The 16485-nt window shown below is 37.4% G+C and overlaps 1 non-coding gene across 1 annotated transcript; it reads left to right on the top strand.

Annotated features, from left to right (window-relative positions):
* Positions 1–6232: 6232 nt before the first annotated feature.
* LOC141715919 (small nucleolar RNA R71) lies at positions 6233–6339 on the top strand. Its single transcript, XR_012572661.1, has one exon. It is a non-coding gene; the product is annotated as a small nucleolar RNA R71 (small nucleolar RNA).
* The last annotated feature ends 10146 nt before the right edge of the window (positions 6340–16485 follow it).

The following is a 16485-nucleotide window of genomic DNA, read 5'->3' as shown; positions in this document are numbered from 1 at the left end:
GATGGGTGTGTACTAGCACGTTCTTGAGGCCGCCTTCTTGCTCTCTCTATATCTCTTCAAGCTGCTAGGGTTTATGTTTTATCAAATAAAACATGTAACTCTGATTCTATTAGAAAAAGATATTATATAGGCAAGAGCTATTGGGCCTCCAACCCTAAACTTAATTTTAGAGTTATTATTATTATTAAATTCGAAATTCTAATTATTGTATTATTAAGTCTCACTTAATCATCCAATAACTTAATTTCGGATTTAATATTAAATTCGAATTTCCTATTTACTTAATTAATTAAGTCACACTTAATTAATTAGAAATAATTTGAATTACTTACATTTAATTTAAATCCGAATTTAAATTAAATAATCCTCCAATCATTCTTTGTGCGACCCTTTAGGTTATTATTACGTTGGCAACAATTTTAAATCGAATTTAAAATCATAAACAATGAGCGACATCTAGTAATACATCATTGTTACCCAAGTAATAATAATTAAATCGGTGATCGATTAAACCTTTTGTGTATAATATACAATGTACAATGTACTATAATCCTTTTAACCATATATTATAGATTAAATTCGAAGCATGTTATGTGTCATCCTCTTCATAATTTAATCCAGGTTTCCTTGATCGATGAGTAGACTATAACATCAAATCAACATTTGAGCATGGCCATGCATTTCATAGTCTAACTCAAACAAGAGACCAATAATATCACTCCTAAAATAGGAGGGTTAAATCCTTTCTAGATCATTCATATTTCTCATATGATTCATAATATACCCAATATACACTTTTATCATCACCCGGTCAAAGGTAACTTTTAATGCAACCAAAGTATATTAATTCTTATATAGAAATATAATGATTTCAAGTCTAAGGACCAATACATCATTATCACTGTGAGAATTACTTATGACACAACAAACATGTAGAATCACACATTGGGTCTTCCAACACCATGTATATAATACATGTGCCTGTGTTTTGACTTTAGTATCACTATACCTATGATCAATGAGATGTGATCATCAGTCAACATTCACACTAGTCTTAATGCATTATTATTCTCCCTTAATAATAATACTCGACTAGGGATCTTTAGGAATATCGATACTATTCTCATAATCCCATTTCTTTGTCATGTACTTAGAGATATAAAATTACATATCATATTCCAAGGACATTTATTAATCTAACATCTTATCACAAAAAATAAAGATATAATAAATTACTAAAGAATAATCCATATAATCAGAATTAATAATCCAAATGTTTCATAATATAAACATAATAGTGTTGTCTCTAGGGCACAAACACTAACAAGCGATTCGCTTAAACTTCTTAAACACTGTTTATATTTTGTGGACTTGTTGAGCAATTTTTGGCTCACCCCTTTTTGTTGTTATTCACCGTATTGTTTTCAGTTAAGAAGGAATATAAACCCATCAGGACTCGAGTGGTAAAGAAGCGGGTCAAGCCTCGGGATCCTCTCATACCCAAGGTATTGATCCCAATCTAGGAAAAAAGCTTTGAGTTGCCCGAACAGGTGGAGTGTAGATAGTTAGTGTGTGTGGTTGAATAAAAGATGAAATTAGTTTAAAACTGGTTAGACAATGGTTTGTAATAAAGAGAGTTTGTACGATTTTGAATCTGGTTTGTAATACAGTAGTTACTGGTTCTTATTTTTATACTTCAACCTAAAAAGATCCTGGTTAGTGTTAAAGAGGTTTAGATTCATTTTTTATTATTTGTTAATCAGATTATACAGGTTTGGTGATTAGCTAGTAACCCCCAGACTTATACCCCAGGTCTGGAGGGCGTTACAGGTTTGGCATCAGAGCTGTAGGTTTGGTCCCTGAAAATAAGAACATTAGGGTTAAGATAAGATAGGGAGATCACATAGGATATGAATAGTCAAATAGGAAGAGTAGTGTTAGGATTTAGATAAGATTAGGATATGAAGGTATTAGTTCTAGGAATGATTTAGTGATCTTTCTTCTTTCTTTGGTATATTGTCCGATGGCATCGTCAGGTTATTCGGCTTCTTCTGAGAGGACAGTCACCAGGCCAGTCGCACCAGTTGTGCCACCAATATCTGAGTTCATGCTTCCTCCTCTTCTACCTCCACCACCATTGCCACAGGAGCCAGTACCTCCAGTACAGGGGATAGTCCATGACCCTATAGAGATGTTTGATCCATTAGAGTTCTTTGAGCCGATGATCCCACTTCCTCTTCCGGTAGAGCATCAGTTTATACCGGGGATTGAGCCAGAGCTTTCACCACCACCAGTGTTACCTCCTATACCAGTACATGCCCCAAAGCCAGACATATTTCAGATGATATTAGTTGAGAGGATGGGTGAGCATGATGTGGATTTACAGTTGGGGTTACCACAGCAGGGTGCAGGGATGCCGAGGGTTCCGTCACAGAAGTCAGTGTGACCTGTTGCACAACCACATATGGTACTGTACCATGAGTACATGGTTATGAGAGAGGACGTTGAGTATTAGAGAGCTCAGTGTAGGGAGATTATGCATTTATTTGATCAGAGAGACCGAGGACCGTTAGCCGCCTTACATCCAGATTATATGATGAGGCAAAGGTTACAGTCTGCTTTGATGAGTGCTACCTGGGAATTGGATGATTTGACGCATGAGGGACCGCCTTCTTTTGCGGAGTTTTACAGGATTTTCTGTTTAGCGTAGACATTGGATTCAGATACTTATTAGGAGGCATTATATTGCTGACAAGATAATTCACAATATCTGCGAACCATGGCTCTTCGTCCTGAACTGCGAACAACTGCTCATCCGAAAAAGATTCGTTGATCATTGTCTTATCATGTGAAGTAGACTCGGGATTCTCTAATCTAGAGAGATGGTCAGCAACTTAATTTTCAGTACCTTTTCGATCCTTGATCTCTAACTTAAATTCTTGTAGCAAGAGCACCCAACAAATGAGTCTCGGCTTCGAATCCTTCTTGGAAACCAAATAGCGAATGACTGCATGATCAGTGAACACTGTCACCTTTGTCCCAAGCAAATAAGATCGAAATTTTTCGAAACCAAACACTATCGCCAAGAGCTCCTTTTCAGTAGTGGTGTAGTTCATTTGGGCCCCATTTAAGGTCTTGATAGCATAGTAGACCACATGAAAAAGATTATTCTTGCGCTGTCCAAGAACTGCGCCCACCGCATAATCACTCGCATCACACGTCATCTCAAAAGGCTCTGTCCAATCAGGTGCTGTAAAAACTGGTTCAGTTATCAAACTCTTCTTAAGAGTCTCGAATGCCGTTAAGCAGTCATCATCAAATTTGAAAGGCACATCCTTCTCAAGCAAGTTGCACAGTGGCTTAGATATCTTCGAAAAGTCCTTGATGAAACGCCGATAAAAACCCGCATGACCAAGAAAACTACGGATTCCTTTTACAGAAATAGGTGGTGAAATATTTTCAATGACTCCCACCTTGGCTTTGTCCACCTCAAGACCCTTGCTAGAGACCTTATGCCCAAGAATAATGCCTTCACGCACCATAAAATGACATTTTTCCCAATTAAGCACCAAATTAGTTTCCACGCACCTTTTGAGTACTGCACGAAGATTATTCAAACATTTATTATACGAATGTCCAAAGACGGAGAAGTCGTCCATGAACACCTTGACATTATTTCCAATCATGTCAGAGAATATAGCCATCATACATCTCTAAAAAGTGGCTGGTGCGCCACATAATCCAAATGAAACTCTGTAAAAAGCAAACGTGCCAAATGGACAAGTGAAGGTAGTCTTTTATTGATCCTCTGGTGTAATACAAATCTGATTATACCTTGAATAGCCATCCAGAAGACAATAATACTCATGATCGGCCAACCTGTCAAGCTTCTGATCAATAAACGGAAGCGAGAAGTGATCTTTCCTTATGGCCTTGTTCAACTTTTTGTAATCCATGCATACTCTCCATCCTGTGACTGTTCGAGTGGGGATGAGCTCATTCTTCTCATTTGCTACCACAGTAATACCTCATTTCTTAGGTACGCATTGCATGGGGCTCACCCAAGAACTGTCAGAAATAGGATAAATGATTCCTGCATCTACCCACTTCAGAATTTCTTTCTTCACCACTTCTTTCATGATAGGATTAAGTCTGCGCTGTTGCTCAACAGTCGGCTTACTACCCTCCTCTAGCAGAATCTTATGCATTTAATATGAAGGGCTGATCCCTTTAATGTCTGCTATAGTCCATCCTGATAGCCGATTTGAATTCTCTCAAAATCCTTAAGAGCTTGTCCTCCTCACTACCTAAAAGGTCAGATGCAATAATAACCGGTAGAGTAGATGCATCACCTAAAAAAGCATACCTCAAGTGTTCAGGCAATGGCTTAAGCTCCAAGGTATGTGCTTCCTCAATAGATGGTTTAAGCTTTCCTTCAGTATTTTTAAGGTCAGAAGCACCAAGAGATTCAAACGGTATGTCTAGCTTTCGCCTCCAGGGAGAAGCATTAAGATATTATAGTTGCTCATTGCCATCCTCATCATCACTGTCAAAATCCCCCACTAGGGCCTTCTCTAATACAATAGACATTAGCATATGATCAAGTTATGACATAACCGCAGAATCAATCAAATCCACTTTTAAGCACTCCTCGTCTTCTGTAGGGAATTTCATTGCTTTGAATACATTGAATGTCACATCCTGATCCTGCACCCGCATTGTAAGTTCACTTTTCTGCACATCTATCAAGGTACGGCTAGTAGCCAAGAAAGGTCTTCCCAAGATTATGGGAATCTTCTTATCTTCCTCGAAATCCAAAATAACAAAGTCTGCAGGAAAGCAGAGCTTATCCACCTTTACTAGCACATCCTCCACTATGCCTCTTGGGTAAGTAATAGAACGATCAGCCAATTATAGAGACATGTAGGTGGGCTTTGGATTAGGCAAGTTTAACTTTTTGAAGATCGACAACGGTATCAGATTGATGCTTGCTCCCAAATCACAAAGGCACTTGTCGAAAGAAAACTTGCCAATAGTGCAAGGAATGGTGAAGCTACCTGGATCTTTAAGCTTTGGAGGTAACTTTTGCTGCAGCATAACACTACATTCTTCCGTTAGAGCAATGGTCTCAAGGTCATCCAGTTTTACCTTCCTTGAAAGAATACTCTTCATGAATCTCACATAACTAGGCATTTGCTCCAAAGCCTCAGCGAAAGGTATATTGATGTGAAGTTTCTTGAACACCTCCAGAAACTTACTGAACTGCTTATCCAGCTTTTGTTGTTGCAATCTCTTAGGGAAAGGTGGTGGAGGATAGAGCTGTTTCTCCCCTGTATTACCCTCAGGCAGAGTGTGTTCAATAGTAGTCTTCCTTGATTCCGCCGCTTTCTCCTTTTCCTTAGTGTCTTCATCACCAACTTCAGCTTCTCCTTCTTTTGCTTTCTCAGCATCAACAACTTTCCCAGACCTTAAGGTAATAGCCTTGACTTGCTCTTTAGCTTCCTTCCTGCCTGACACTTCAGTGTCACTGGGAAGTGTGCCAGAATTGACGATTGAGTACTGCATTGGCTATTTGACCGATTTGATTTTCCAAGGTCTTGATAGAAACCGCCTGACTCTTGAACAACAACTTAAGTTCCTCAAAATCAGCACTAGTGGGTGTAGCTGCACCTCCCTGTTGAGGATATGATTGCCTTTGAGCATAATGTTGCGGTTGCTGGAATCCAGGTGGATTGAACTGTTTACTCACGCCTTGCTGATTTGGTTGCTGAATAACATTTTGATTATTACTCCAGCTGAAATTTGGATGATTTCTGTTGTTAGGATGATAAGTAGCTGGCACAGGCTGCTGTTGTCGTGGATATTGTTCACGTACTGAACAGATTCGTTAACAAGAGAACACTGATCCGTAGCATGAGAACCTGCATAAAGCTCACAGACCATAACTATCTGATTGACCCCATAGGTGGCTAGAGAATCGACCTCCATAGATAGCGCTTGGAGCTGCGCTGCAATAGCTATGGCTGCATCAACTTCCAGAATACCTACTACCTTCCCAGGCATCATCCTTTGAGTTGGGTTTTGATGCTCATTTGCAGCCATAGCCTCAATAAGATTATAAGCCTCAGTATAGCTTTTGGCCCACAAGGCGCCTCCAGCTTCTGCATCGAGCATGGGCCGAGATTGGGCCCCCAAACCATTATAGAAACCAGTGATCACCATCCAATCAGGCATTCCATGATGTGGACACTTTCTCAACATCTCCTTGTAGCGCTCCCAAGCTTCGCACATAGATTTTGTAGGTAGCTGCGCAAACTGAGTAAGATCAATCCTCATAGCCGCAGTCTTCACCATTGGGTAAAACTTCACCAGGAACTTTTGTGCAAGATCTTGCCAAGTAGTGATGGACCCAACTGGTTCAGAATGTAACCAGTCCTTAGCTTTATCCCTCAGAAAGAATGGGAAAAGCCTCAGCTTGATAGCCTCATCAGTCACACCATTGTATTTGAAAGTACTACAAATCTCGACAAAATTCCTTATGTGCATGTTGGGGTCTTCAGTCGTAGCACCACCGAAAGAAACAGAATTCTGCACCATCTAAATAGTGCCCGGCTTGATTTCAAAGTTATTGGCCTCAATAGCCGGGTGCATGATGCTAGACTGAATGTCATCAATTTTAGGCCGATAAAAGTCCATAAGAGCTGGATCTGCCGGAACAATACGATCACCCATGATTAATGGTTCTTTCTGCTCACTTCCTGAATCCGACTCATCAAAATCTATCTTCTCCGGAATATCAAGAACTTCGTCTGTCTCCTCAGTTGTATCTAAAGTCCTCTTGCGAGTACGAGAATGAGTTTGCATAAACGCTCACTAAAGTACCTGAAACACAACCGGAAATAATAAGTACACACGTCTTAATCACTGAGTCCTAATGACCATTGATGGTAAGTACATAAACTAAACAAATACGCCGAGTCCCCGGCAGCGGCGCCAAAAACTTGTTAGGGTGAAAACACGCACTAATAACACACGCAAGTATACGCGTTCGCAAGTAATATAGAATACTTTCTAGTTCGTTCCCACAGAGACTCAGACATATTATGTCCAATTAAACTCACTCACCAATGTATGATTACTTCTCAATCTTAAGACAGTAACATTTAGAGTTGATTAACTAATTATTAACTACAATTAACTACTATAATTAACCACTTAATTAACACTTGAATTAACAATATTAAAACACTCATGAGATCACAACTTCATTACTACTTCCTTCAATAGCTATTGTTATTACCCTTAGCATGTAACAGTGATGATATTAATCGAATAACACGAAACTGATAAAAGCCAACTTTCATTGTACTAATACCATTCTACCAAACATCCACAATTAAGATAGAAGTTGAATAGGCATCAATTATGTTAAGTCCCTGTAAGTCATATGTCATAGCCTATTTGTATATTCGAGGATTCAACTCAACTCAAATAAGAATGTAATAAGTAAATAGTGGATCGACCGTCAGAGAGATCTCGCAAAGTAATATCTGTCAAAGGATTCAGAAACAAGGTTCATCTATAGACTTGAGGAGTTAATTCACTGGAAGAAGTTCAAGAAGTTGATCATGCCTCAGTGATATAAATCAAGATCGTGGATTTAATCGAGTGACAGAGATCTCGTCAGGGTATCAATAAATTACAAGGATTTAATCTGAAGAAAATCAAAGTGTCAAAGTCAAGACATGAAGAAACGTCACGGAAGTTAGTCACTCATGAACCAGACAGTACATCGAGTGTCAACGTTGAAGTGGTGGAATTGATTCATAATTTTCAGTGATTTTCAGAAGATTTGAAGAAGAATGGTTGCTGCTCAAGACTAGAATTAATTCTCTATTAATTAATTAAGTCATCTAATTTAATTAAGAAAATAAATTATATCTGCGAAGAATAATTTATTTATTAATTGAATTAATTGATTAATTAATTCTGAATTAATTCTAGGAATTTTAGGAATTTTCAGAAGTTTAATTGGATTAAATTCAAGCATTAAATCAGCAAGACAATTGAAAATGAACTAGCATGACAATCAGGATTGTCATACCGATTGTCATGCTAGGCCATTGTCAATTGTCTCACCGAAAGTTACTCTAGGAGGATGATTGTCTTGCTAGTTCATTCTGATTGTCATGCTAGTTCATTCAGATTGTCTTGCTAGTTCATTCTGATTGTCATGCTAGTTCATTCAGATTGTCTTGCTAGTTCAATCAATTGTCCTACCGAAAGTCTTGCCAACTATAGGATTGTCATGCCAATTCAATTCTATTGTTTTGTTGATTTAAAAAGGAGCAGAGTAGCAGCAACTAAATATCAAGAATACAGAAGTCAAGAACAAGCAGAAAAGAAAAAGAAGCAGAAAAATATTTCATCTCATCTGCAAACTTCAAGATCAATTTCTAGTTTGTTAATGTTAAATTCAACCACTAGAATTATTTATCTTGTTCTTGTGTAACAATCTAGCGGATCAAAATCCCTAGAACTTAATCTCAAATTGCATTTAGCATTTGAATCTTTTTATTACAAAAATAGAAAAAGTTCATGTCGAATTTATTCTAGATTTGTGATAATTGATTTGAGATTAATTCCTTGTAATCGATACATTTGTTGTAACACCTTTCAAGTTTAATAATATTTTTATTTAACTTGAATTTTGTTTCACATTTTTTATTCCGCATTTAATTCGATTATTCGGTGCTGTTTGTATTCAACCCCCCTTCTACAAACACATTGGGACCTAACAATTGGTATCAGAGCCTTCTGATTAACGAACAAATCAAGATCCTAGACTTTTGTGATTTTTCAACTCTTTGAATTTTTATTCATTCAAAAATTCATAATGACTTCACATAAAGTTGGAACCGTTAAAATTCCACAATTTGATAAAGAGAATTATATCATGTGGAAGAAGAAGATGCTATTATTTTTACAAGTTGCAAATCCCAAATATTCAAACTTGTTAAAGAAGGGTATAAAAACTCCGATGGTTATTGAACCGGAGGTAATAATAGATGGTGTGGTGACTACTGAAGCTAGAACCTATCCAAAAGAGCCTGAAGATTTTACTCCTGCTGAGAAGGAAGAATTCTCCTTGGATGCCAGCCTTCAATTAATATTAATTGATTCCCTTGATCCCCTGATGAACAGACATGTGATGAACTGTAAAAATGCTAAACACATGTGGGAAACTATTGAGGTAATTAATGAAGGCACAGAGGAAGTTAGGGAAAACAAGTTGGAGATCCTAACCTCTGAATATGAACATTTCAAATCAAATCCAGGAGAAGGAATTACTGAAGTGTTTGAGAGATACAATGCGTTGATCAACAACCTGAACATCAATGGAAAGTATTATTCAGTCAGGGAGGTCAACAAAAAGTTTCTTTTAACACTACCAACTCATCTTGAACACAGAATCACTGCCATTAGAGAAGCTAGAGATCTGAGTGAGATTTCTTTGGACAGGCTCTATGGAGTGTTAAAAACCTATGAGTTGGAGCAGATTCAACAGAAGGAAGTCTACGGGAAGGATAGAATGGTCAGCACATCTACTGCACTTGTAGCTGAAGGTCAACAACAACAACAATCTCAACAGTTAGAAAGAATGGTACAGTTTTCCAAGGGTGAGGAAAATGAGTTAGTAGCAGAATATGATCCTCCTACTACAAATCAATCAAGTGATGATTTTTATTCCTTGGAAGAGCTGGAGCAATTGGAAGATGAATCAATGGCCGAAATTGTCAAGAGATTCTCCCATGTCAGATTCAGGAGGAATCCCAAGCTTAAGTACAAGTCCAACTACAACAAATTCCAGAAAGGTGGATCTTCATCCTCTAACACCAGCAGTGGTGGGTACAAAACAGGGATGGTTGATCGAAGCACCATTAGATGCTATAACTGCAATGAGTTGGGACACTTTGCCACAGAATGTAGGAAGCCAAAGCAAGTAAGAAAGAACTCTGAAAGGGCTTATCTGGCAAAGGGAAGAAGCTGGGATGATACTGATAGTGAAGATGAAGATGAAGGAAATCTTGCTCTTATGGCTATTGATGGAAAAGCTTCATCGTCAAGAATAGAGGTAAAACTTTCTGATGCTGAAATGGTTTATCATCTAAGAGGTAACTTAGATTGTGCACGTCGTGATAATGAACTGTTAAGTTTACAGATCACAGACCTTGAGAAAGAGGTCAATGAATTAAGACTTGTGCACATTAATCAAGACAAATTAAAAGAACAGGTATCTTTTCTAGAGAATAGAGTTGACTGTTATAGAAAACTCGAAACTATTCTCAAAGACAAGATCACCGGTCTTGAGACTAAGGTTAGAGCCTACTTCAATTCTTGTTCGAAGGCTAAAGAGTTCTACAGTAAGCAAGCTGTTAATCAAACATCTGGAATAGGTTATGATTACAATGCTGCTATTGGAGAATTAGGCATAAACTCCCCTCCTCATGTCTGTGCTAAAGGGAGGGAAGTACCACATGTGCTTAAGGGTGTTGATGAACCCCTCTATAAAGCATCAATTGCTGAACCATTTGATGCGACCTCTTCTGTTATTCAAGAAGAAATACGTGCTGAGGATCATGCTTATGAGAAGATTGTTTCCAAGTCAAGTGAGTCGAAAGTTCCAGTCAAAGTTGTGAAAGCAACTGAGACTAACTCAGACACACATGAGTTGGATAACAATAATGCCATGTCTACCATGCATAAATTACCTGCTGTTAATCACTCTCATAAAGCATGTGGTGTTGCTAATTGTATGTCTTGTGCTTTTAATATGATGTATGCTTATTTTAATGGTAAGCATGTGTCTAATGATAAGACTACTCCTCGTCAGCATGTGAATAACAAGAAGCATGATAGGTCTAAGACTGCTAGTCCTTCTAAGGCTAGAAAGGAGACATTTGTGCCTAGGCTTAAACAGAAATTTGTTAAGGCTGTTTACAAGGTCAAATGTTCAGTCATTGAGAAAGTTGAGACAATTAATATTAAAAATGTTGTTTTGCCTGACAAAGGACAGTTCTACAAGTATGCCGGGCCCAACCAAGTTTGGGTTCCGAAGAAGGGTTAATCCATTTGTGTTGCAGGGCATTAAACAGGTACAACCGGTAGTGTGGATTCTTGACAGTGGATCGTCAAGACATATGACCGGAGATAGAGCCCTGCTATCAAATGTGGATTGAGAAAGCTGGCCCCCTGATTACCTTTGGAGATAACAGCAAAGGTTTATCTGAGGGATATGGCTGTTTGCAAGCTGGGAATGTTATCATTGTAATTTTGTATATTGTGCTAGGTTATTATCAGGAAGCAGTATCTAACATATAGCACCAGTGACGAGACTTGAGAATATTACGACATATCAGGCACCTGCTGCACATTACACTTGGAATTGGACTCTAGTAAGATGTGTACAAGTGTACTCCTGGTTGGTAAGTCAAAAGAGGAAGTCAATGCACCACAGTTCATGGACTTTGCAGCTGCAGATCTATTGGACTATGCAATCTCTTCTTCACAATCTCACTTCAGGTTGGTATGAACTAGTATACTGCTCAAGCAATCGTCAAGAACATGGTATGGCACTCTAACAGAAGTTATAATTTTATATGAATAAGTAGATACGTCATATTAATAACTATCTTATCACTAAGCACAATCATATTGTTTTATATGTGCAGTGGTATATTGTTAATGCAACATAACAATTAGTATCTAAAGTACTTGACAAGTATCGGTCAATGATATGTTGTTAACATTATGTTGCATATATTTGTAAGCTTTTGATATGAATGAGAATTACTTAGACTTTACCCTAAGTGATCAATGTTTTATCAAAAACTCATTCATATTGAAAAACAAAATCAAACTTCTTTCTACATTAGTGATTTCTTATGTCATGTAAAATCTTTTGAAATCACTATTGTAAATCATTTTCTCTCTATTACCATATGTTCTATGATACAGGTTCAGTCTCCAATGACTTTCTTTCATTGACAGTCATGAGGTTGAAAACCCACAACGTCTATCCCAGACTGTAAAGACAAACACAAAAACAGAACCAACCAACACTCTTTTACCACTAAAAATAGTATGAATGAGCGTGAGGGAGATAGTGCCTAGTGCACCACATAAGGAAGGTTCTGTAGTCAACCCAGTAGCTCTGTCTCCTACATAGATGAGTAGTATTTAAACCGAGACAACTGCTAGCCCCCATACATCTTCTCAAAAAGATGTAATGGCTGAAAAGGCACAAAAACAGTTACTAGATTCATTCTCTCAACAGGGTGAGTCTATTGAATTTTGCCTGTCGGCCAAGGTATCCGATGTAGTGTCACCACTTCAAACATAAACAATTCTTGATGCACAAGGAGAGGTTACACACACAAAGGATGAGTTGACGGAAACAAGAGTTTCGACCATTTTAAGGTCAGATTCGATTGTTCAAGGTTCGTTAGTGGACCAATTGCCTTTACAGGTGTTAGGAGAGGATACTGATCCAAAAGCCATATGTCAGTGGTCAGTGTCTACCTCCCCAGGCTTAAATCCCCTGGATGCATCTGCGGATAGTGGATCTGACATAGGTGCAGATCGGCAACTTGTTGACAATGATTCAGATATTACCTGATAAGTCACAAGGAAATGTCTTCACAGACATTAGAAGGGAACTTTGATCTTTATGCTAAATTCTTTGGATCATTGTTTACCTTCCCAGAATTCAAATCTGGAACCCTAAAAGGGAAACTAGCAACTTGTAGATTATGACTCAGATTTATCTGACGAGTTTAACAAGGATGGGGATTTGTGAACTCCCATTGCACCACCTGTGACCTCCTTTAAGGATGGCTAAGGTGATTTTCCTTGCAGGTACAGCTGGAATATGGAGCTATGAGAAGAGTGATACACTTGTGAGAATGAGTGTAAACACGAGTGGAGAGAAGAGTGAAACACATGTGAGGTACACTAAACAGGATCACACACTCACAGTGAGGAAGAAAGTGAAACTACTTGTTATTTCTTTTCCAACCAAGTGAAATATGAGAACTCCTTCTGACGACGGCATACATTCCTTCTTTAAGGGGGAGATAAAAGCTTAAGTAATAGTTTGGAGGATTCCTCAACTAAGGGGGAGAAATAGCAGGGAGTAAGAAAAAGATCCTATATGTACACTACACCACACCATTGTTGTTTGTAACTACGGATCCTATTGTACGGGAGAGGTGGTAAACACAAGGTGATTTCCTAGTAAGGGAAGAAGCTGTTAGGGGAGTACCATTGATTTTTATCTGCGGATCCTATTGTACGGGAGAGGTGGTAAAACGAAGGTGATCTTCTTTAACCAGTTGATTCTCATAGGGGGAGAAGCAAGAGATATGGGCTTCTCAACAGGAAATGTGGTTGTACAAATAAAGATGGAACTACTTGAAGATATGTTCAGTCTAGAGGAACATCTACTTGGAATCTGGAAAATGTTAAATCTCATCCAGAACTTTTCTGCTATTTACTTTGCATGTATGTTTATATCTTTTTCTTATTTGTTAGTTGAGTTATCCTCTAGGTATTTGTGTGTTATTGTCTAACAAACAAATAGGGGGAGATTGTAAGTCATATGTCATAGCCTATTTGTATATTCGAGGATTCAACTCAACTCAAATAAGAATGTAATAAGTAAATAGTGGATCGACCGTCAGAGAGATCTCGCAAAGTAATATCTGTCAAAGGATTCAGAAACAAGGTTCATCTATAGACTTGAGGAGTTAATTCACTGGAAGAAGTTCAAGAAGTTGATCATGCCTCAGTGATATAAATCAAGATCGTGGATTTAATCGAGTGACAGAGATCTCGTCAGGGTATCAATAAATTACAAGGATTTAATCTGAAGAAAATCAAAGTGTCAAAGTCAAGACATGAAGAAACGTCACGGAAGTTAGTCACTCATGAACCAGACAGTACATCGAGTGTCAACGTTGAAGTGGTGGAATTGATTCATAATTTTCAGTGATTTTCAGAAGATTTGAAGAAGAATGGTTGCTGCTCAAGACTAGAATTAATTCTCTATTAATTAATTAAGTCATCTAATTTAATTAAGAAAATAAATTATATCTGCGAAGAATAATTTATTTATTAATTGAATTAATTGATTAATTAATTCTGAATTAATTCTAGGAATTTTAGGAATTTTCAGAAGTTTAATTGGATTAAATTCAAGCATTAAATCAGCAAGACAATTGAAAATGAACTAGCATGACAATCAGGATTGTCATACCGATTGTCATGCTAGGCCATTGTCAATTGTCTCACCGAAAGTTACTCTAGGAGGATGATTGTCTTGCTAGTTCATTCTGATTGTCATGCTAGTTCATTCAGATTGTCTTGCTAGTTCATTCTGATTGTCATGCTAGTTCATTCAGATTGTCTTGCTAGTTCAATCAATTGTCCTACCGAAAGTCTTGCCAACTATAGGATTGTCATGCCAATTCAATTCTATTGTTTTGTTGATTTAAAAAGGAGCAGAGTAGCAGCAACTAAATATCAAGAATACAGAAGTCAAGAACAAGCAGAAAAGAAAAAGAAGCAGAAAAATATTTCATCTCATCTGCAAACTTCAAGATCAATTTCTAGTTTGTTAATGTTAAATTCAACCACTAGAATTATTTATCTTGTTCTTGTGTAACAATCTAGCGGATCAAAATCCCTAGAACTTAATCTCAAATTGCATTTAGCATTTGAATCTTTTTATTACAAAAATAGAAAAAGTTCATGTCGAATTTATTCTAGATTTGTGATAATTGATTTGAGATTAATTCCTTGTAATCGATATATTTGTTGTAACACCTTTCAAGTTTAATAATATTTTTATTTAACTTGAATTTTGTTTCACATTTTTTATTCCGCATTTAATTCGATTATTCGGTGCTGTTTGTATTCAACCCCCCTTCTACAAACACATTGGGACCTAACAGTCCCTATATGTCTACAAAAATTGACAACATAACAATTTAAGCACAAGTTATTCCTTTTTGATTACATAGGGCGAATAAAACTGTTAGAGTTACCCACTAATCATGCATATTCATACATGAACCTATGTTAGCATGGTAAGTTCTAAATCTCAAGATCCACCGTCGCTTCACAAGAGATTAACCCCATATCTTATATATTCGTGACGCATATAAGACGAATACGCACAACCAATACTAGATATCATACAAACAATCATCACACACTAAGGTATTAAACAACTAACTAAAGAATTCCATAGTAAATCCGTTACGACCCCATGATCACGATTAGCCCATGATAGCACCCATCGTCATCATGGGTTCATATGAAAACATGATAAATAACACAAGAAAATAATAACTAAACTACTTATATTAAACCAGAGTACGTCACAAGAGTAAATAGGTTCAAAGTAAGAAAACTAGCATCCAACATTACAACGAAATAAAGAATCACAAGAAAATATACTTCCTCTTCGTTGCGCTGTGCTAAAACGGTCTTCTTCCTTATCTCCTTCGCTCCTTGATTAATACTACGATCCAACCTTTTTGAAACGTCTCTGAAATCTACTTATATAGGAGTCCCGTAAAACCTAGATAACTCAGAAGTTGGAAGCCAAACAGAAATAGAAGTCTAAATTAATAAATCTGAAATTACGACCCTGCGCGGCCGCTCAACTTTCCTGCGCGGCCGCTCAGCAGAGCTGAGCGGGCGCTTAGACCCCTTCTGGAAAATTGATATGTTTTTCTCCGTTTCTTCGCTGTAATCTGCTCCTATCTTCCCATTTACAATGCTGAACACATGCCAAGGCTTATTATTGATGAATTCTCTCCCGAAATGCAACTGATACCCTGAAATGCACAAACACTAGAAAAACGCATCAAATACACCAATAATTGATTTTAAGACACAAATTTAAGCTATTATAAGACGTTCTACGTGGTATAAAATGCCACTTATCAGATGTTATCAAACATATCACCATCAACTCCATTGAACAGGATATTCATGGCCTTCTTATCTTTCCTGACTTGTTCAATATTAGGATCAAACCATTCATGCCTTGGCTTGGGGACAGATGGCTCATTTCTAGTGGCAGCTCTCATTGGTACATGAGGGCCTCTTTCTATGCAATCTATATAGACCTCATCTTGAGAAAGTAAATAAAGATGCAACTTTACCTTTCAGTGATGGTAATTATCTTTTTCCAAAAAACGAATCTTGACTCCAACATCCTTCTTGTTCATCTTAATTTTTTGTTGTGATCTTTAAAATCTTTGTTTATCAAGAGCTTGCTCTGATACCAATTGTTAGTCCCTTAACAATGCAACAAGAATTACAGAAGGGGTTGAACGGAATTCTTGAAACTTTTTCACAAATAAAATTGTTCTAACTTAAATATATATCAGTGTGAATTGATTTGCAGAGTGC

The sequence above is a fragment of the Apium graveolens genome, chromosome 3 (genome assembly GCF_009905375.1).
Source record: "Apium graveolens cultivar Ventura chromosome 3, ASM990537v1, whole genome shotgun sequence".
Classification (NCBI taxonomy): domain Eukaryota; kingdom Viridiplantae; phylum Streptophyta; class Magnoliopsida; order Apiales; family Apiaceae; genus Apium; species Apium graveolens.
The sequence above is the reverse complement of the archived record's forward strand: the minus strand, read 5'-3'. Positions and strand labels throughout refer to the sequence as shown.